General features: G+C 54.9%; 1 long non-coding RNA gene across 1 annotated transcript in view; it reads right to left on the reverse strand.

Moving 5' to 3' along the window:
• Nucleotides 1-3,745: 3,745 nt before the first annotated feature.
• The window catches only part of LOC146401856 (uncharacterized), a 31,205-nt gene continuing 13,470 nt past the window's right edge, over nt 3,746-21,480 (reverse strand). The window contains exons 2-3 of the long non-coding RNA XR_014809332.1: nt 9,012-9,648; nt 3,746-6,888 (exon numbers count right to left, since the gene is read on the reverse strand). This is a non-coding gene — a long non-coding RNA (uncharacterized LOC146401856). The remainder of the gene's footprint in view (nt 6,889-9,011; nt 9,649-21,480) is intronic.

Genomic DNA, 21,480 nt, shown 5'->3' on the forward strand with positions numbered 1-21,480 from the left:
GTTGTTAAAAAATAAACAGGGAGGGAGTTCTCTGATGGCCTAGAGGGTTGAGGCTCCTGCGTTCTCACCACTGTGGCTCTGGTTGCTGCTGTGCGGCATAGGTTCAGTCCCTGGCCCAGGAATTCCCACATACTGCCTGTGTGGCAAAAAAAGAAAAAAAAATACCAAAAAACCCAAGAGAGAACCTGAAATAAATGTTGCAACTCTCATTTAAAAAAATAATAAGTAGGAGTTCCCGTGGTGGCGCAGTGGTTAACGAATCCGACTAGGAACCATGAGGTTGCGGGTTCGATCCCTGCCCTTGCTCAGTGGGTTAATGATCCGGCGTTGCCGTGAGCTGTGGTGTAGGTCGCAGACGCGGCTCGGATCCCGCGTTGCTGTGGCTCTGGCGTAGGCCGGTGGCTACAGCTCCGATTCGACCCCTAGCCTGGGAACCTCCATATGCCGCGAGAGCGGCCCAAGAAATGGCAAAAAAGACAAAAAAAAAAAAATAATAATAATAATAAGTAAATAATAAATAAACAGGGAGTTCCCACTGCGGCATGGTGGGTTAAGGATCAGGCATTGCCTCAGCTGCAGCTGAAGCTCGGCTTTGATCCCTGGCCCAGGAACTACCATACTTGTGTGTGCAGCCAAAAAAATAAATAAAATAAAAATAAATAAATGAGACACAGAAGTGGGATTTCCAAGGGGAAAAAATCAGAACATCAGCAGAGGCTATGTCTGGATAATAGGAGTAGGTGTAATCTCCATCCTGCGACTTTGTCCATTATTTTCTTAAAACGATCATGAAGTAATGAAGACAAAACTGACAAGAAGAGTCCAGGTTGTGTTTCTGGGGGGGAGGAAGGCGGCTGGAGTGCAAGTCAACGCTGAAATGCGGGAGCCGGGAGCCGAGGGCTGAGTGGACTGGAGGGTGTCGAAGGAAGCCACACCCTCCCTCAGAGCGCTTGGACTTTTTCTACATCAGGCAGCACGAAGGGGGCTGGGGGTACCCCTGCCCGCTCTGCGTGCACAGGTGATTGAGTTCCACTCCTCTGGGCCTGTACTTGCAGAGCTGGGGGCTCCAGCCACCAGGGGAGAGGGCAGAGGGGAGAGGGTTTATCCTGGGTGTGCACGGAGGGCGTGGGGAGAGCTGGCGAGCGTTGCTTAAAAGGGCGCCCTTGAGCCAAGCCTTCCGTTTGCAGGGGTTGGGGGCTCACTCAAAAACCACAAGAGTGACCGTATGACCTCAGTCATCTGGAGCTGGGGCTTTCAAACTTATGAGCCCTAACATCACGCCTTCTAACATTAAAATATTTTGTAATAATTTAACAAGCTGAAAGTAAATTTGGTAATAATATAACCTATCTAGAGACATAATAGTTTTTTAGTCCATCTGATGCCCTAACATAGTTTATAATAAAACAAGTATTTCAATATGTAGACGCTCTGGCAAGACTACAGTACAAGCCAACAACACCCTCACCTCAAAATCGCTGGCATATAGTGAATGCTTTCTCAAAGGCAGGGTACGGATGGATAGATAGATAGATAGATAGATACAGATATAGGTATAGATATAGATAAAGGCCCATTTTACAGAAGAGAAACAGAGGACCAGAGAGGTTAATTTCTTGCCAAAGGTTACACAGCTAGGAATCAGGGCAGCTGGGATTTGAACCCAGGCAAACTGGCTTTCCTGGGCCTGGAGGCTCAGCCTGAGGGAACTGGGTCACGGCTGAGGGGCGCTGCCGCAAACACTCAACCCTGCAGTGTTTCTCAGCCTCGGCACTGTTCAGAGTGTGCGCTGGCTAATTCTTTGTTGTGGGAGCCATCCCATGCTCTATTAGGGGTTTAGCATCCCTGGCTTCAACCCACTAGATGCCAGTAACACCCCGCCCATTTCCAACAACCAAAGTGTCTCCAGACATTGCCACATGTCCCCTGGGGGGGCAAAACTGCAGTCAAGAGCCACTGGGTCAGGGTGACCCCAGCAGAATCTAGAAGAGGCACAACCTGAGTCAGGTCTGCAGATGTGGGAGAATTTCTAGATCTGGAGAAAAGCAGGGCAGTGCTCCAGGGAGAGGGGCGGGAATGACATGGGTATGGCAGGAGGTGGGTGGCCACACGGAGGACATGTGAAAGCCATCTGGGTGGCCCTGTGCACAGAGATAAAGAGAAACGTTGAGATCCTGTGGCCAGAAGGAAGCGAAGCCGCCTTCCTTCCTAGTTCCTTTCCCAACTTCACCACTTCACGTCCTGTCCTGAGTGAGGATCCCTGATTAGACAGCAGAGTTCCCTGGTAGCTCGGCAGGTTAAGGATCTGATGTCATCACTGCTACGGCTCAGGTTGCTGCTGTGGCAGGGGTTTGATCCCTGGCTTGGGGACTTGCGTATGCCACAGGCATGGCTGGAAAAAAAAAGATGGCATTGAAAATGACATTGGTTGAGAATCCCACATTGATCAGAATTTCATAGGCTTTGCATGGCTTTCCGACACTCAGATGAATCACTCCCACACAAGGAGCTCCCTCCCCCTGTTTTGTAACCTTCCCTCACTTTTAGCCGGCTCCCAGCCACACCTTCTTGAGCACTGAGAGCCCTGTGCAGTCTCCTTGTCCTCACAGGCAGGATGTTGGGGGGTGGGGGTGGGGGCTCCTGGTCTGCGACCCTGAGCAGGGCGAGGAACAGGGGAGATCATGCCTTGGACTGATCAGCGAGAAGCCCTGCAAATCCCCCTCATCTTTTGGCTCTCAGCTGAGTCCCTCTGGGGGAAGAGGGGATTCTCAGACAACCCTCTGGCCACTGCACTTGGCTCTTGACTGGAATAATTAGAGACGCAGCCAGGAATGACGTCACCCCTCTGCGGGAGACTAGAAGATGACTTTGAGCAAAGCACTTACTTGTGGCCTCAGCTCTTCTTTGTCTAGTGAATTGGGGTGGCCTCGATATAAGTTTTTAACACTCCTGCACTGCCATTCTGATTTGAAGATGAAAGCCTGGGCAAGTCCCTCTTGGAAGAATGTGGCAGCCATGGCTTTGCATGCATACTCAACCTCACTTCCTATCCCCTTCCTCTGCTTTCCCAGCAAGCCTCTCTTGAGCTGCTCTCCTTCCCCAGGTGGCACTGAGGCAGCTGTCAATCATGGTGCCCCACCCCCTTCCAAGAGGGCAGGGGTGAGTGAGTGTCTCAATAGGGGACCCTCCCTAGGATGTTTGGTTCATTAATGGACATGCTCCTGTACGAGCCAGTGAAGACCCCTCCCTGGGATACAGAAGACAGAAATGATGTTCCTAGGGATTTATGAGGCTGGAAAGATGTGAGTCAGCTGTCATCTCCTGACACAGAAAAAACCAGTCTACAGAGCCCAACAAAGCTCAAAGCCCAAAAGAGAGATAAAGCCTTGATGACATTGTTTGCATGCCTGGATCAAACTGTGCCTGAAAGTGATACCCAGTTGTGAGTTAATTCCCTTTTTTGCTTAAGCTAGTTTAATTTGGGTTTCTATCACTTACAACTGAAACAGTCCTCACCAATACAGCCCCTCAGCAGTAAGGCTGAGAGAGGGGGTAGTGAGCATATGGAAGGTAGAATCTGCCAGCTTATACCTCCAGCCTGAGGCAACAAACCTCAGTACCCCACCCCCACCCTGTGCATCTCCTGGCCATGTGCTCTGACAGTCCCTCAGCTTCAGCCTTATGGAGGGGAGCACTCCTAATTCAATCCATGGCCCACTGCCACTATGCACATGTTTCAAGCTCCTTTTTTTTTTTTGCTTTTTAGAGCCACACCCATGGCATATGGAGGTTCCCAGGCTAGGGGGTCCAATCAGAGCCATGGCCACTGGTCTATGCCACAGCCACAGCAACGTGGGATTCGAACCTTGTCTGCAACCTACACCACAGCTCACGGCAATGCCGGATCCTTAACCCAGTGAACAAAGCCAGGGATCGAACCCGCATCCTCATGGACACTAGTCCGATTTGTTTCTGCGGCACTGCAGTGGGAACTCCCCAAGCTCAAATTTGATAGCAGCCTTGAAAAAAGGTGTCGTTGCTCCCAGCCACACAGCATCCAGGGAAACGGGTGAGTGGAACCTATAATGCTCAGCTTCCAGCAGTGGATTCTCCCCAGGTTGGAGAGATGGGGAGCAGGGATTCTTGGCATGTAGTACCCATCAGCATGGGCTGGGCACTCATGCTCACTCCCATCAGGGGAAAGCTGCCCACCCCCACCCCCCACTGGGATTGCAGGGGCCTGGGGCTTAGATCAGCCCATCACACCTGGTTGATGCCTAGAAGGTTGGAACTGTCCTTCCTGCTGCCACAATTGCCGACTGGGAAAACCAGCTGCCGCCAGGAGGCCAAGAAGTGTCTGGGTCTTTGTGTCACTGGCTGATATGCGTACAGCACCCAGGTTCTTGGAACAGTGTTCCACTCTGCCAAGGGCTGAATTGGGTCCTCTCAAAATTCATACGCTGAAGCCCTAATCCCCAATATGACTGCATTTGGAGATAAGGCCATTAGGAGGAAATTAAGGTTAAATGAGGCCATAAGAGTAGGGTCCTGATCAATAGACTTGGTGTCCTTTTAAGAAGAGGAAAAGGGGGGACTTCCCTAGATCCAGCGTTGTCACTCTGGTGGCTTGGGTTGCTGTTGTGGCGTGGGTTCGATCCCTAACCCCAGAACTTCTGTGTGCGGGGCACAGCCCAAAAAAAAGAAGACAAAAAGAGAGACATCTCTCTTCAAGCACAGGCTCAGAGGAAAGGCCACGTGAGCTCGAAGCCAGCAGGCAGCCATCTGCTCACCAAGAAGAGGGCGCTCACCAGAACCTGACCATACTGGAATCCTCCTCTCAGACTTACAGCCTCCAGATCGGCGAGAGAGGAAATGCGTGCTGGTTGAGCCAGCCAATCTGTGGTATTTCGTTGTGACAGCCCGAGCTGACCAAGACACGCGGCTCTCCACCCCCGGCAGAAAGCCCCGTGGTCGCCCTTCTGTGGGGGTGGGGAAATAATTTTTAGCCAAGAGTTCTCAGCAGTTAGCATATGCCCAGCTATTCTAAGCGCTTTCCATACCTCAACGCATCAGATCCTCAGGACAACAGTGTGAAGCAGGCAACAGTACGGGTTTCCCCCGCTATCCGAAAGCCCTCAGTAAGCTGAACTGGCATAAACCAAAGAAGGAATTACCCTGGGACACACCTTGCCAAAGGAGGCACTAAATAAAGTGAGATGAAGCACAGATGCTCACAGACACAGTTCAAAGCCATGGTGATTGGATGCTGAGTGTGGTTCCTGGGAAGGAGCTTGGCACTGCCACTCTCACTGCTCGTGGGGCCGCTGCCTCTATTATCAACGCTAACTGCAAAACCAACGCTGCCGCTACTTTCACTTTATGCCTTTTTTCACGAAAGCAAAAATCCTCTTTGGAGTTCGGTTAATGTAACCAGGTACTGGAGTTCCCGTCGTGGCTCAGTGGTTAAGGAATCTGACTCGCATCCATGAGGACGCAGGTTCAATCCCTGGCCTTGCTCAGTAGGTTAAGGATCCGGCATTGCCATGAGCTGTGGGGTAGGTCGAAGATGCAACTTGGATCTCACATTGCTGTGGCTGTGGTGTAGGCTGGCAGCTGCAGCTCTGATTTGACCCCTAGCCCGGGGGCCTCCATATGCCGTGGGTATGGCCCTAAAAAGCAAACAAAAAAAGAAAGAAAACAGGTACTAATGTGGGTGTTTTGTAAAAATGGCATAAAAACAAACTTTCAAAAAGTGGGAGATCCTTGTATAACCATTATGCAGATGAGGTAACTGAGACACAAAGATCTTGGGGAACCAGGATCATAGGCTAGCACTGTGAAACTGGGTTCCAGCCCAGCAGTCTAAATGCAGCACCCCTCAGCACTGAGAAACTGACAGGGAGAGAAAGACAAGACTGCCCACGACCGACCACCGACAGAAGCAGCAGGGATGGAAGGCCCCTATGCACACGCCCAGAGCTGAGTGGAGGAGCGGACTTGGTGCCCAGCTTCACTCAGCCCACAGGAAGGCACCTGCCACCACGTGCCCTCCAGGGAGGTGCCTTCAGGGTAGCTCTCTATTCAGTAGCCCTGTGACCTTGCCTAAATCATGTAAAAAATACGAGACAGCTCAAAGCCCTTCTCATTCATTCCGTGGTCCTAAAAGCACACAGGCGCAGGCCCTCAGTGTGCGCGGTGTTGCCAGAGCAATTTCCAGAATCAGATCACCCAGTGGGTCCCCCTGGGGTCTGTTAAGGCAGGCTCAGGGCCTGGCACTCGGATTCTGACTCACCCTTGAGGGTGGCAGAATCTGCTTTGCCCCCACACATCCCCAGGCGCTGGAGCTGAGAGCTTACCCCAGGCCCATTCCCTCTGAGACCTTTCTGGAAGCCTCATCCAATTCTAGTTTCTAAGTGCCACAACAGCACCCCCCCCCCCAGCCAGGCCCCCCAAAGTCTTCTGGCAATGGGCGGGGCAATGAATCCTTCCCAGACTCACTTCTTGTCTCCAGTGGTCCCCAGGGCCGGGGGGAAATGATGGGTTTCAGCCCCATGCAGGAATGGACTGAAAAAGGAGCTTGGGCCCCCCATCCACCTCCCCCCTGGCTAAGAGGCCCTGTGGGATGCTGGAACCCATGAAGGGACGCTGAAGTCTCCTTGTAATGGCGTCCAAGACCCACCAGGTGTCGCTCTGTAGCCGGCGGGATGAAAGGTGATGGTCGGAGGCGTTTCTCCAGCACCCACCCTAGAGACTGGGAAAGCAAAGGCAGGAGGCCTAGGTGGAGCAGAGCGGTGGCCTTGTTCCCCGATCTCAAGGCCAGCAGAAGCACCCCCACGAAGGCATCTTTCTTGGTCCATGAGCTCGGGGACAGCAGATGTCATCCAAGGCCTGAAATGAGATAAGGGGGAGGTAGGAAAGCAATAGAGGACCACTCAGCCAGGTCACGCCTCCCTGTCCCAGCAAGCCACCGGGCGGGCGGCGACTGGAAATGGCCTCCATCCTCGTCGCGCCCCTCTCCAGCCTGCCTGGGGCCACCCTGGCCCCAACCACAAAAGAGTCCTGTGGGCCGTGCAGACTGTGCACCTCTTCAGCTTGTGAGAGCAGAGGCCTCCAGCCTCACCCCCAAGCAAAGCCGGTTCAAAGCCAGGCGGGGCTGGAAGGCAGGGCTGGGAGGCTCAGATTGGCCACTTCCAGCCTAACCAGAGTTCCGACGGCTTGTCACCCAGAAACCAGCAGGTCCCAACGCTGGCTTCCTTCCTAATCCTGTTCGGACCACGGAGAGAGGCTGGCTGGAGGAAGCACGTGTTCTTGGCCTCACCTGTTCCAGTCTCTAAACCCTGAGGCTCCACCCACTGGAGGCCCTGGGTATTGCAGTGGAAGGAATCGGAGCATTTTAATTTCCTCTGGCCCCACCCACCTGAGGACTCACTTCGCACTCCCTGAGGTTGAGATAAACAGTTCGGGGCACTTCTGATTCCCCAGGTGGGCCTCAGAGGAGGAGATGAGAAAATGAGGGATGGAGGCGCCCTGCAGGCCTGGAGCTCAGCCCTTCCAGCTCCAAGTCCCCTCTCTGACAGCCACGCAGAGGCCTCCACCTAGCTCTTCCCTGGAAAGAAAAATCAAAGGGGTTGGGGGCTGGGCAAGGAGGCAGCAGTTCAGTGAGTGACTCAAAAGCCCCCTGTGTGGGTTGGGGAAGGAAGGCAGGGGCCCTAGAACAGCAGGGGATATAGGGTGTGCCTTTTGCAGGTTTTGGGAGGCAGGCGTGGGATGGCTGAGTGAGGCGTCAGCTTAGACGGCAGTTGAGAGGTTTGGTCTGGGTGATGGCTGCTGAAGGTATCACGGGGATGCTGGAGGCATCTAACCGAAAAATCCTGTTAGTATCAGTCACCCGCTGTCCTTCCTTCCTTTATACCTCAAAGCAGATACAAACTGATCACCCCCTGGAGGCTACACTGTGTCCGAAACATAGGGGAGACACTAGAAAGCCTGCTGTTCCCAGAGGCATTACCGTCTAGGTCTAGGCAGGATGACAAGACTTAAGAAACAAGAACACTTGTGTGCATTGCAGGCAACACTGGCTGAGAAAGCGGGTGATAACTGTACAACCATCAAATGTTTGCTCATAGCTGCTCCCTGGTCTTCCCTAGCATAAAAAAATACAACCACCACACAAGACTCCCAGAAGCCCTGCCTGATCTCCACAGTGTCTATGACTCTGTTCAGGATTTTGTCCCTCACGTGTGTGTGTGCATGTGTGCGTATGTGTGTGTGTGTGTTTGCGTGTGTGAGACCAGGCTCAGACGTCAGTAGCATCTGCAGCTCTATGCTTAGGAGCCCTGGAAGGAGTTTTTCAGAACTGTTGCGTGTCAGAGCAGCAGAGGAACCCAGGGGGCCTTGAGGCCTCTCACTAGACGGAAGGGGAGGAGGAAAGTCCGAGGGGCTGAGTCATACGCATGGGGTCACTCAGCAGTGAAATTGGCCTTGAGGCTTATTTCCTGTGAGGCGATGTGTCCTCATCAGAGGTCAGAGGCAGAAGCGGTGTTGGAAGGGGTCTGTGGGATGCTTGTTTCTCTTCTGCCTATGGCAACAGTGGAGATGGTGGGGGCACTCGGTGTCACTGTGCCAACTTGGGGACCACAGTCAGGCGGAGACAAGGAAGGGAAGTGGTTAAGGGCTGGGCTCTGGAGACCAACTTCAGTGGCTGGACTCCTGGCCTTACTACTTACTAGAGACTTCTCAACATCCTTGCACCTTGGTTTCCTCATCCGGAAAATAGGGACAAGGACACTGCCTACCTCACTGGGCTGTTGTGAAAATCAGATGGAGAAATGCCACAGATGTAGAAAGCTGCCTGGCATGCAGGAAGAGCTGAATCGAGCTGCGTTGTTGCAATTATTCTCTGCTGGCCAGCAGGATTCCAGCAAGCCCGCCTCGCCAGAGGCTGCGGCTTGGGGCTCAGAGCTCAAACCTCTGGGCTTCCCAGCTCACAAGCTTCCTTTTTACTGATTTACCTTATAATTCCCAAACCTGAGCCGCAGACAACACACATAGAAGCTCTAGCCACCTCCTGGTGAAAGTAAGGAGAGCAGGCAGGTGGCTGGGTGCCAGCTTTGTCCCTTGGCTGGAGTCGGGGGGCAGGGGCGGGCCAGGAGCATTAGGCGACAGACCGATGCACCCCGAGTGGGGAGGCTGGTGTCCTCAGAACCCGAGGCCGTGTATTCTCCTGTCCTGGGCTTGTTGACTCTGTCGGACTCATGCAGCGCTGTACAAAATGCACGTTCAGTAGAGGGTTTCTGCAGTCTGGAGCTTACACTAGCTGTTGACATGCGCACAGAAAGTGGTCTCTTTGTTCAGCTCATTTTAATTTTTGTCATTTGCTCTACTCTCTTAATTTCCACCCCTGCCCTGCATCGTTGCATGTCAAAACCATCAGGAACCGTGGAGCCGGCCTTGTCTGCATTTTAGGTCTAAGGACCCTGAGCCCAGACGAATATTTTTCTTGTGGCTGGTGGGCGCCTCGCCGAGCCTGCTAATCCGGGCTGGCCACCGCTCATCCCTCGAGGCAGGGTACCCGGCCTTCCTTAGCAACCGCCGCTGAATCATGGCAGAGAGCTCTTGCTCGTGGGATCTGGCCCCCTGGGTGGGTCCCTGTAAAGAAGCCATACTTGAGAGCCTGGCAGGGCTGGCGAGAGGAAGCACGTGGGCTCTGTGCTGGCACAGGGCCGTCTGCCCCTCCGCCCCCGCGAGAACCCGTGACAAACAACCTTGCCTGGTGCCCAAGCGCCTGCCAAGCCCTGTAGCAGTAAAACCCTGGCAGCCTCAGCAAGGAGTCCAATTTCAGCCCAGCGGGTGGGGAAACCAAGGCAGCAAGAGCCCAGTGTGACCAAGCTCACGCACAGGGCTGACAACCAGAGGCCAGGCGTCCAGGGCTGCACGCTGAGCCCTGAGCCCTTGGGCCACCCTAGCCAAGGCTCTGGGCCTGGCACAGAGCGGGAACAAATGTTTCCCAGATTCCTGTCGGCAGAGGAGCCCAGAGAAAGGCCCAGAGCTTTCCATCCATGAGTCCTCACTGTGGTCCCCTCTCTCCAAGGGAAATAGAACCTCTGAGCCCCCACCCCCACCCCAGGAGCCCCCTGGGGCATCAGGTCCAGGCCCGGAATCCAGCTTAGAGCATTCCAGCTCCCAGCTGAGTGCCTGGAACAGCAGACATCAAAAACCTGGCAGGCGGAGGAAGAAGGGAAGATTAGATCATTCCAGCAGAATGAAGGCAGCGGAGAAACGGAGGGGGGTGGAGGGACAGAGGCCAAGAATGTTTCAAGGCAACCTGAAAACTCCTTGAGATTAAAGCAGGCCCAGACACTGGCGGTTTCCCCACGGCCTGAGTCCACGGCCTGAGTTACTGGCCCAGAAAACCTGGCGTGTCTCCGCCCTCCTGGTGTGTGTGTGGGCGGGGGGGGGGGGGGGGGGGGGGCTGGTCCACACATGTGTGCAGTGTGGGTACCGAAGGGTTACGAAGGCCAGGGGAGCAGTGCACACGTGTTCGGTGCTCTGTGTGCAGACACACATTTAGGCACAAAACCCACCTGTGCAGGTATTCACAGGAGTGGGTACATGTGTTTGCGTGCAGTCCCCAAACATGTTTTCACCAAGCTCAAGGAGAAGCAATCAGTCATCTCCGAGGAATCTTAGCAACAGCCATCCCCAGAAAAGGCTCCTGCCAACTGGAGCTGCGATGAGTCAGCAGAGGCGGCCGTGGGAGGCGGAGAGCTCTCACCCCGGAGCCGGCCTCCCCCTCCCCCGGCCTGGCCGCCTCGCCTGGGTCACTGCTTTGGCACCGATGTCCCAGCACACATTCCTGGAACTGGCCAGCACAGGCCGCTCAAGGGTTTTTCCCTCCTCCTCCCTCTCCTCTCCTCGCCCATTCTGTCCCGCCCCACACCCGCCCTTTTATTTTTCCTTCTTGCTGCAAAACCAAAACACCGCACTCTCGAGTTCAAGAACTGCAGCCAGATGGCAGGAACCGGCGGTGGAGAGGTTGGGACCAGGAGCTGCCGGGGCCCAAGGAGGCTGGGGGTTGAGGATGCCTCCTGTCTGGCTGCCAAGGGCCCTACTGGGGACTGCTGAGTTGGGCTTAAGTCCTGAGGGGGCTAAAGTGTCATTGCCTGGGGCTCCAGGGAACACGAGTTCAAGTGGTGGCTCCACGGTATCTCCCTCTGCCCCTTAGCAGAGCCCGAGGTTGCGAACACAGATGAAGGGCGGGCGGAGGGTGAGCAGAGGAAGAGAAGCACCAAGATTAATCACGGCTCTATTGCCTGAGTGCGTGTTCATTTTATCTACCCAGCAGCCCTTGGAGTGGTAGAATTATCTCCGTTTACAGATGGGGAGATGGAGGTGTAGACAGGTAAAGGGATTTGGCCCAAGGTCACGCAGCTATTAGCAATGGAGCTGGATGGAATGAAACCCGGCTGGAGCCGCCTCGGGGGCTTTAACGGACAGACCACACAGCCCTTCTTTCTTCCCAGGCTTCACCTACCCTGCGTGTGCCAGGATCACTGCACCTACAAAAACTAAATACAATAAAAACAAAAAAGCCTGGTGCTGTCCCTGCTCCCTCTCCCCTCCCAAGCAAATCAGATCTGGGTGAAAAGCCATCTGCAACCTCAGCAGCGGCGGTGGAAGCAGGGGCAGGAACAGCCTGGCCCAGCCTGAATCCCTGGCCTCTTTACTGGAGGCAGGAAATGAATAAAAGCTAAATGAGTTTGAAAATGCCAGGAGGCAGTGTTTATCCCCTTCTCCCTCCCCCTCCCCTGGCAAGGACCGTGTATAGTTACAGTTTAATCTTGGAAATGCCAGACAGCTGTTCCCCGTTGCTAAGAGACTGGCCCACATTATGCAGATGTCAGGGACCTCAAATGTCTGCCGGAAATTACAGATCATGTTGGAGGAGCAGAGGGGCCTTCTCTCGGCTGGGGAAGCGCAGCGGGAGACCCCCGAAGGGGGTGTGGATCGCAGGAAGGAGGGGCCCACCCCTTCCTGGGTCTCCCCCTCGAAGGCTCTGGATCCGTCACTGTGCCCTCTCTGCTGCCCTGGCTCCCTCCACCCCACCCCCACCAGGTCTTCCTCCTTTGATGGCTCTGCTGATGCCCATTCTACCCACCCCCCCCCACTGCAGTTTTCCTTCTGGGGCATCTTTCTTCACTCCAGTGTCTCTCTATTTGTCAGGTAACCTTCCCTTCCACCAGGATGCCCCTGAGCTGGCTGGCGATGAGCTGGGAGGAAAGACCAACCCCACCCTAGGAGGAGGGGGTCCCACTCCCTGAGGCCCCCTCACCTGGAGCTGAAAATGGACACACCCAGGCGCACACACACCCTCCTTGTCATCCTTCCTCATCGCCCCCATGGAAATCTAAGGGAGGGCCATTGCCATGGAAACCAGGCTACCAGAGCGGCTGCATCCCTGGTCCCTGGGGAAGGAGAGCTGCCATCTGGGCGGGGGTGGCGGGGGGTAGGAGGGGAAGCCCTTTTCCGAACTCACCCTCTAATGTAGACCCTGACTGCAGGTGACAGAGGAATCTATAGCGGTCCTGGGGCAGGAAAGGTGCAGGCACAGCTCCTCACTCAGGCTGGAGAGGGGCTGAGAGAGGCGGCCAGACGGTGCCAAGGGAGCAGTGGTATGGGTAGGGTCTTGGCAATGACCGCTGGGCCTTGTGGAGGTGGGAAATGGGGTGGGGCCCGGGAATAGAGCAGGTGCTGAGTGCCTGCTGTTTCCCTGAGAGTCCACACGGTGCCCTGAGGGCAGAAACTTCATACTGCCCTTGCCTCCGGGAGGTAACTGCTCTCCCTGCCGCCAGTTGAGTGACCTTGGCTTCCTCCAGCTTCATAAAATAAAGCCAGGCATACTTTATGTGCCATGGAAGGTGGCTACGAAGATAAGAATGGCGTGCGCGGGTGTGTGTGTGTGTGTGCGCGCGCGCGCGCGCACGCGCACATGTGCGTGCGTGCCCACAGATCCAAGCCTTTAGAGAAAGCTTCATGGAAGCCCCATGAGAGCAGAGCCCTGTTACCACCCACCTGGCCGCCCCTGGAGACGCTGATGGGAGGGAAATGCCGCCGTTGACAAGCTTTCCTTCCACGGGCCAGCTCTTCTCCCTGCATGTGGACACCCACCCTCCCAGAGTGTCTCACTGACTCTGCACCCTGGCTTCTCTGGCCAGCTCCTCCCCAACACATCCCCACAGCAAGAGTGATGTGAGATGGGGAAACAGATTTCAGAGACCTGCCTGAACCATCACAGACTATTAGCTCTTCCGTGGCCCCTCAGAGCTGCCCAGCCCATACCGACAACATCCAGCCTCAGCTCCTGCTCTGGATGTAAACCCCAGGAGGGCCACAATCTCCGTGCCCACCAGTTAGACCCCCAGGTGACTCCCTATGTGAGCTGGGCAAATAACCAGACCTCCTTAGCGCTCCTTCCCCTTCTGGAAAATGAAAACTATAAGAGTACGGACCTCTTAGGGTGGCTGTGAGCACTGGATGAGATAAAACACATAACATGCTGAGCTCCTGTGACGATCTCAGTACATTTCAGTTCTTTTATGAAAGTGGAGCCAGTCGCTGGGCACTGCCTCCTGAGAAAGGAATCAGGTTTCAGCAGTGAGAGAAGGGGGAATTCCTTAGGCTGCATGTACACCTGCCTCCCACCCCACTCCCCGCCCTCCAAGCAGCAACTGGTTTCTGCCTCTTTAGAAGGTTCTAGAAGGCTTGTCCGGGCCAGTGCACCTGGAAGAACTCTGAGGACAGGCACCAGCCAAAAAGGCCTGAGAGGTCACTGGGACCCCAGAGAAGGTGCTGCTCCAGAAAAGGAGCCGACTGTGGAGGATGCTGTGGGAACTGCGGCATCCTCCCCGTGGAAACTGCTGAGCCAGAAAGGATTTGGTGCCTGTGTACAGCTGGTTCCCCGTCCATTCAGCCTCGCTTGGCCCTCGGAGGCCTTCACGTGGCGGGAAGGGGGGAGGGGGGGAGGGGGGGAGGGCGGGCGGGGCAGCTGCTCAATCTCCTCTTTGTTCCTCTTTCCCCGTGGCCTCTCCTCATCCTTTCTTTTCCGTTTCCCCAGCCTTCTCTCTCCCTCACTCATTTTCTCACCCTTTCTCAGTTCCCTCCCCCTTTCATCCTTCCCTTGAAGCCGATTTCTTGCTTTCTCATCCTTTCTTCTTCCTCCAAGCTCAGCATCACTCTTGGCAGCCAGTCCTCCCCTCCCCCTCCCTCCCTCCCCTGTGTCCTTCCCTCCGCCCTCTCCTCTAGCAGCTTCTCTTCCCTCCGCTCTCTACTTCCTCCCTCCTCCTCCTTTCCTCCTGTTTCTCCTTTCTATCGCCCCTTATCCTCCACCTTCTCTCTCTCTTCTTCACTTAAAGGAGACACTTTGAATCCCCGAACCTACAAAGCCAGGTCAAGGTCATCAAGCCCTCCCCAGCCCCAGCTGGAGAGATGGGGGTCCAGAAACCAAGGTCAGAGCCGAGCAGAAAATCAGAGTTGTGTTGGGGAGAGTCTGTCTCGGGTCCAGACAACCCCTCTGGCCCTTGGAACCCTCTCCAGACCTGGGGGTTCCTGTGCCAGGCCACCTGCTTCTTACAAACACCCTGCCTGGCTCCCAGCTCCCTGCCAGGACTGTCTGACTCCTGACCCTCCCCGTTAACTGCTTACCTCCTTACTCTGCCTGGTGTAGGGAGTCCAGGCAGCCAGAAAGTCATCAGTAGCAGTAATAACCCGCTTCAAACTGGAAGGAAATGGCTGGGGGAGGGTAATTCCACGGATGAGGGGCACGTGGTAGAAAAAGCATGAGGCTTTGAACCAGACAGGTGGACCTCAAATGTTGACCCCTACTTCTTAACAGCCAATGACCTTGAGCAAGATACTGCCTGCACCTCAGCGTCCGCCTCTGCACAGTGGGGACAGTGAAGAGCATCCCCTCCCCAGGATGCAAAGAGAGAGCTCAGAGGAAGAGCCTGGCGCTCCGTGGCTGCTCCTACCCAAGCACCAATTTTCTCTCCTTCCAGAAAGAAGGCTTCGTGGAGGAGATGGGGCTTGTTCTGGGTGTTGAGGGATGGATAATAATAGTAATCATACTTCTATTTTTGTTGACACCAGGCGCTATGCTAAGCACTTTGAATGCATTGTCTGGTTTAATCCCCAGCAACGCTATGAGGCAGTTATTTTTTTTTTTTAATCTCTGTGGATGGAAGTTGAAGTTCAGCGAGGCTAAGCAATTTGCCCCAAATCACACAGCAAAGTGGAGAAGCAAAATTCTTCACACCTCTACTGTCATTTGGGGTGGGGGTGGGCAGCAGAGCAGAGTGACAGACAGCTGGCAGACCGGCAGACCAGAGGGCAGCCTCCTAAACCAGGCACTGAGCAGGGGACAGTGAGGCCCTGGGTGTGGCTAAGGGGAAATTCTAATCGAGGCCACTTCTCCACCTTGGGTCAGACTCAGAGCCTTCCCCGTTTCCTGAGTCAGAGCACAGCCCCGTGGCTGGCCTGTCAGCATCCTTGCTATTGAACCAGGTGGGGAGCAGGGGATAGGGTCCCCATTCCCCTCTCTGGAGCACCAGGTCCCCCCCGCTCTCCCCTCCTTCCCGCACGCACACACCCTGTAATCCTGATAATTCCCAAGGTTCCATCCCGCCCCTTGCGTGGCAAAAATGATCTCTCCTGGGTTTTTGCCACCCTGTGTTGTGTAACGGGGATAATCGGCTCCTCTGGGGAATCAGGACAGGGCCTGCGGGACTACTGCCTGAGATTACCAACGGGCTGGGGAGAGAGGGCAGTGGTCCTGGGGCCGCGGGGAGGCAGGGAATTTAGGGAGAGAGGGGGTGGTGAAACTTTACAACAACAGGCAGTTTCTGGTGAGAAAGGTGAGCCAGGAAGACAATAGCCAAACAGGTGTAGCTGCCCCACCTCGGTACCCAGCCCGGTACCCTTCCCCCAGCCAGCTCAGATTACACCCAGCCTGCTTGCAAATAGAACTCCGCAGTTGCCGTGGCAACTGCCCCACGTGGTCTCTGCCTTGGAGGCTGGAGGGGGGAGCTGTGAAGGGCAGCTATCAGGAGGCAGGATGTACTCCTGGAAGGTGAGGGCAGAGTCACACCCTCCCAGGCCCCCACCTTCCCTCTGGCCCCCAGCTGAGGTCCCACAAAGCCCCCAAGGAGAGGGAAGAGGGAACTCCCAAAGAGGTGGCAGGATCACTTCCCCCAAAGGTGTCCCTGGCATGGGCCATCCTTGGACCGCCATGGGCCCTGGGGCAGCCTCTGGTCACACCTCTGTTCATTTCCAGGAGAGGTGGGGGCGGGGGGGACCCTGAACACCTGAACAGGAGCGGGCCTCCGGTTGTGTGTCATCTCCCCTTCCTGGGGAACAGGCTTGGCCTCCTTTTCTAAAGCTGGCACTTGAATTCTTGCTCAGCGGCTGTGAGCTGTGTGACCTTGGGCAAGGGGCTTAACCTCTCTGCGACTGTATCTTCCTCTTTGCAGTGGGGATAGGCACATCCTCTTCTCGGTGTTGTCAGAGGGGGACACAGGAGATGACATTTACAAAAGTGCTGTGTGAAAAAAGAAACGTGTAAAAGAGAGAGAAGCAGAGATGTTCCGGGTGAAATGGGAGGGTGCGCAGGGCCCACCCTCTGCCTCCCTGTCTGGCCAAGTGCCCAGCTGAACTACAAGGACCCTGCAGTTGAGAAACTCTTGTATTAAAGCCCTGATTTTTTTTTTTTTAAAGCCCTCACTTCCTGCATTAACTGTGTCTTGATTGATCTCTCCTGGACTTGACCCCTACCAAGAGCATTTAGTCTTGAACCAAGTGCCCCGTGAACGTGCTACCCTACCCTGCCTCCATCACACTGATGAGGCTTTCCCTGGAGAAGACAGCACAGCCTTCTCTGGGCGTTTCCACCCTTTCTCCCCTCCTGTTTTTAGACTGGGAGGCTCCCTTGTGGTCTCTGGCTGGCAGCTTCTCGCCAGCCCTGCTCGTGGGGATTCACCTGGACTTGGTCTCCTGAGACAAAGCCCAAACCCTGGGAAGCCAAGCTTAGCAGGGGATGGGGTAAAGGGAGAGGAAGGAAGAGGTCAGAATGCCCACCTCACTCCCTATCCCAGCAAAAGGGGCTTCAGCTTGGTCATTTGTCTCTCTCTTCCTCCCCAATTTCCACACACTGGCTCAGGAGGAATCCTGAAGCCTGCACTCAGCGACCCCTTAGAACCAGCGTGTCCCTTGCCTTTCCCAGAGAGCCCTCTGGTTTTTCCCGAGCTGCTTCCTCAAGCCCCGGAACCCTGAGTGAGCCACCTGCCTCCCGCCCCGGGCCTCCCTCCCTCATCCATCAAGTGGGGGTGATCTCCGAGGCCCCCTTGGCTCTAAAACACTGACTCGGCAACTCTCTGCAGCTGGCAGAAGTGCCTGGCCTGCAACCTCCTCCCCCACAGCCCAGCCTCCTCTTTTTCTTTGTCACCTCATTCGGCAGTGCCCCTGAATCCCAGAGAGGGTGGCTTTCATTATTTTTTCTTTATTTTTATCAAAGGGTATTTTTTTGTCAAAAATTGTGTCTCCCCTGAGATAGCACAGCCTCTGAGCAGGCTCCCCTTGTTTCCATGGCAACAGCAGCTGGCTCACATGTGTGGTTGCTATGGCAACAAGGCTGGTTCTTGTCTCTTCCCTCCCCTCTCACTTTCCCTGCCTTCCTCATCACCTCATCACCCCCTGCTTCTCCTTCACGCCACTTGGGAGGCAAGAAAGAGCAACGGGGGGCCCCAGTGCCACGGGGGCCATCTGGGTCTTGGCCCCTGGCTGGGCCAGCGCCATGTAGGCTCACCCCTGTGACTGGGCCCCGGGACGAGGAGAAGGTGGCATCTGCAGGGGCCCTTCTTCCACATGCTGGGATGTGGCTATTCAGATCTCAGGCAAAGGGCACAAGCAGCCCTGAGGAGCCAGGCAAATCTTGCCGCTGATGGGATGGGGGCTGCCTTCTCCCTGCCCAGGACAAAGCCTAGGTGCTAGTCGAGCACTTCATGTTACACAGGAAGCCTCTTCCTGCCACAGCAGAGACGTGCAAAATAAAAGGAAGGATTCTCCAGGGCGGGGGGGCGGGATCAATGGCGGTGGAGATGCAGGCAGAGGAGAGAGGGAGCACACGGGGGTATTCAGCAGATTTGTACAGGTTATGGGTCATTTTTCCCACTGACATGTAAGCTCCTAAAGGGTAGGAGTCCTGCCTCATTTGTCACTGATGAACCCTCAGTGTCAGGGGAGAGAGAAAAAATACTATATACCAGAATGTTCACGGTGACTGTTCTATTAGGTGCTGGTAAATTTTTTTTTTTTTTTTTTTTTTTTGGCTGCACCCTTGGCATGTGGAAGCTCCCCAGGCCAGGGATCGCACCCATGCCACAGCAATGACCCAAACCGCTTCAGTGACAACGCCGGATCCTTAGCCCGCTGAGCCACAAGAGAACTCCTGGTGATTCTTATTATAGCCTTTTTGCTACTTTTCTTCAGCCGACATGCATTAAATGTGTAAAAAGAATAAACAACTAGTTTGTTTGATCTGGGAGAAAAAAAGGAAGAGAACTTGAAAGAAGCCAGAGATTGCAGCCAAGTCGGAGGCTCTTCTCCCTAAAGGCTGGAGCAGGTGGCGGCATGGCTGTCTGACCCGGCCTCTCGTATCACATGCTGGGGCCCAGGTTGGTGAGGCCGCTCAGAAACAGGTGCCAGGGATCTCAAGTCAGAGCAGAAGGGAAAGGCTGTCACCTCAGGTAAGGGCTGGCGACTGGGACTCTGGCATCTGCGTGTATTGATGTGACAGCCGTGGGGCTGTGAGGCCCAGGACACACAGCAGCAGCCCAGGTGGGCCTCGCCCCTCTGTATTTCAGCCCAAGGTGGGCACTGACACCCTCTGCCCACAGCCTGTCCCCAGCCTGTCTCTCAGGCCTTAGACAAGGAATTTGGCTCTGCTGTGCCAGAGCACGTGTGACAACGGCAGGGGGCTGACGGTGCCAAGGGGGCAAGTTCCAGCTCCCCCACACAGGGTGGGCGGAAGGCCTTCTCAAGGTTAAAGGAAGTGTCATGCAGATTCTTGTCCTCAGCCAAGGGCACCCTCTCTGGCTCCTTCCCCCACCTGCAGTCAAGTCAACACACTGGGAGTGGATCCAGGCGCCTCGGAAATCCGAGCACCCGGGGTGGCAAGGGTGAGACACCATGAGATGTTCTCCCCCATGTGATGGACAGACAGACGGCAGAGGAGGCGAGGGCTCGCCCTGGCTCTTGCCGGCAGCTGATCCTGCCAGCCTTCAAGCCAGAGAGAGAGGGAGGAGAGGAGAACAAAGAGGAGAGGCGAGGAGGGAGGGAAAACCCGAGAAGGAGGGGACCCGCTCTCCCTGTCTCCCTGCCACCGGCCGGCTGCCACCAGGAGAGGGCCTCACCTTGTTCCTCCGTGCCCTTCTGTGAGGCCACTGTGAATGGGGAGGCGCTGAAGCGAGGGAGGGGGGCATGAACTGGGGGAGGGTCCGGATTTTTCATGATGGGGGTTGTATTCAGTGCTTGGTAACTGACAAAACTGACAAGTTAGTTCTGTACTTTTAAGGTCACAGAACCTTCATAGCAAGAAAATCACCAGGAGTTCCCGTCGTGGAGCAGTGGTTAATGAATCTGACTAGGAACCATGAGGTTGCGGGTTCGATCCCTGGCCTTGCTCAGTGGGTTTAGGATCCAGCGTTGCCGTGAGCTGTGGTGTAGGTCACAGATGCGGCTCGGATCCTGCGTTGCTGTGGCTCTGGCATAGGCTGGCAGCTGCAGCTCCGATTAGACCCCTAGCCTGGGAACCTCCATATGCCGCGGGAGCGGCCCAAGAAATGGCAAAAAGACAAAAAAAAAAAAAAAAAGAAAGAAAACCACCATGTAACAAGGTTCTGATTTGCCCGGTACGAATCAGTCTGAGCCAAGGCCCTGGAGCAGCGCTGTGTTTCTGCTGCCTCCTCACCAAAGCCAAGCAAGAGGGCCTCTAGGGTATTGTCCCGCTTCCCTTCACTATAGTGCAGGGGGACCAAGGGTCAGAGGGCCTGGAAACGAGTGATGGGTTGTGTCCACTCTAAGGTCTCAGAGAAATCGCCTCTACCACACCCCTGATGAGAGGTTTCTCCACCCTCTGCTTGAATGCCTCCTGTGATGGGGTCCTCGCCTCCTTAACAGACATCTCCTCGCCCCAGTCCCGGGTTTCAGTTTCTCTAATATTTGTACTATTCTTTCCATTAAAAAAATAATAATAATAACCCTGTGCTTTCCCTTCCATTATCTTTACAGAGAAGATCAATGACAAATAGCATCTGGGTATATATGTCATCCGTGAAGGCTAAATTAGCCCTCACCCCCAGCAGGTTTTCCTGATTCTAGCAAAATGTTAAAACTTCCCTCCCACCTTCTAACACACTGTTTTGCTCTTGGCCCTGTCTGCAAGCCTCAGCCCCACGTGGGTGCCGCGGGCTGGGTTCTATTCTTGCCATCTCAGATGCTCCTTTATTCTTGCCCTTGGTTCTGTGCCCTTCCTCCAGCTTTGAATGTGTCCTTCTCCAGTCTGAGCTCATCTGCCAGCTCTGCGATGCCGCACTTCATCTCTCGGGCCCCTCCCCTTCTCCTTCCATCAGGACCTTTCATAATTACTCAGTTGGAATGTCATTTCTGAGGGCTTCCCAGACCAGCTCAACAGTCTTCTTTTAAGGCTCACCTAAAGGATCATGCCTGCCTTTTCCACCTGGGTTTTATTTTATTTTATTTTTTGTCTTTTTAGGGCCACACCCACAGCATGTGGAGGGTCCCAGGTTAGGGGTCTAATCAGAGCTGTAGCTGCTGGCTTACGCCACGGCCACAGCAACACCAGATCCGAGCCGTGTCTGCAACCTACACTACAGTGCACGGCAACGCCGGCTCCTTAACCCACTGAGCGAGGCCAGGGATCGAACCCTCAATGTCATGGTTCCTAGTTGGATTTGTTTCCGCTGTGCCACAATGGGAACTCCTCCACCTGTGTTTTAAGTGTCACCTAACCAGGTTGGATACACTAACATCCTCCTCTCAGTTTCTTTGAAGTGGGAGAGTATGTTTGTTTCATGGGGCTGCCGTGACAAATTACCACAAGCTGGGCGGCTTAACACGGCAGACGTGTATTCTCTCCCAGCCTGGGGCCCGACGTCTGAAACAAAGGCGTCAGCAGGGCCACGCTCCCTCAGAAGGCTCTAGGGAAGAATCCTTCCTAGCCTCTTCCAGCTGCTGGTGTTTGCGACCAAGCCTTGTGGTTCCGTGGCTTGTGGACCGATTGCTCCTATCTCTGCCTCCATCGTCGCATGGCTTCCCCCTGTGGGTCCCTCTGAGCCCGCATCCAGATTTCCTCCTTCTTATAAGGATACAGTCTTTGGACTTAGGGACCACACTGCTCTAGTGGGACCTCAT

Source organism: Sus scrofa, chromosome 7 (genome assembly GCF_054392235.1).
Source record: "Sus scrofa isolate SSC_HxYL_T2T_F1_AM1 chromosome 7, Sscrofa_HxYL_maternal_Yorkshire_Landrace_v2.0, whole genome shotgun sequence".
NCBI classification, from domain to species: Eukaryota; Metazoa; Chordata; class Mammalia; order Artiodactyla; family Suidae; genus Sus; species Sus scrofa.